The sequence below is a fragment of the Galeopterus variegatus genome, unplaced genomic scaffold (genome assembly GCF_000696425.1).
Source record: "Galeopterus variegatus unplaced genomic scaffold, G_variegatus-3.0.2 Scaffold3932, whole genome shotgun sequence".
NCBI lineage: Eukaryota > Metazoa > Chordata > Mammalia > Dermoptera > Cynocephalidae > Galeopterus > Galeopterus variegatus.
The window spans coordinates 166,958-167,975 of record NW_007730043.1 but is presented as its reverse complement, the minus strand read 5'-3'; positions in this window follow the sequence as shown (position 1 = coordinate 167,975).

Genomic DNA, 1,018 nt, shown 5'->3' with positions numbered 1-1,018 from the left:
TGGACTCTAGAGCCTGCACTGTGGACACCATGCTGAAAGAGACGGTAGCCACAGATGCCATCCCCCATGGAAATGCATTTTGTTGGGCCTACAGCACTTTTTAAATCAGAATTAGCTCCTGTGGTAGACAATAATTTCCCTTCCTCAAAGATGTCCACATCATAATCCCTGGGATCTGAATATGGTACTAAATATGATTAGAAAGAACAAACTCAGTTTCTCCTGCTACACTCTCATAACTGCTTATGACACCAGGTGTGGAGGGGGGGTTCCCCACACATCAAGCAAGCAAGCAATTCTACAATGGACACCAGCTGGGTGTCCTCAATTTTCATTCCAATACTATCTACCTGGAGATAGCATCAGATCCCACAGGTTCAGGGCTCACTCCTGGAGATTCCCTCCCCCTGCCCGTCCACTTCTGATGCCAATTGCAAGCCCCAGGTTGTTTTAGCTGTGCTTCTGACCCACCAGCTATAAAGCAGGGTTCCCATGACCCCCTTCTTGGGTTTGATTAGAGTAGCTTACAGAACTAAGCGAAACACTAACATTTACTAGCTTATTATAAAGGATATTACCAAGGATACAGATGAAGAGATGCACAGGGCAAGGCATGTGGGAAGGGGTGTGGAGCTTCCTTGTCCATCCTGGAACCTCCAAATGTTCAGTTATCCAGAAGCTCTCCAGTCCTTTTGGGTTTTAATGGAGGCTACATGTATTATTAGTCCATTTCTGTTGCTTATAACAAAATACCCAGAACTGGGTAATTTGTAAGAAAACAAAATTTATTGCTTACAGTTTTGGAAGTGTCCTGGGAAGTCCAAAGTCCAGGGAACACATCTGGTGAGGGTCTTTTTGTATGGTGGCTTCACAGCTATGCAAGGTCTCACATGGCAGAAAATGGCAGAGTAGAGAGAGAGAAGAAATTCTCACATGCTCTTTTTTTTTTTTTTTCCTTTTTTTTTTTGTCTTTTTTTACTGACCAGCAACGGGATCGCAACCCTCGGTGTCGCGCCCG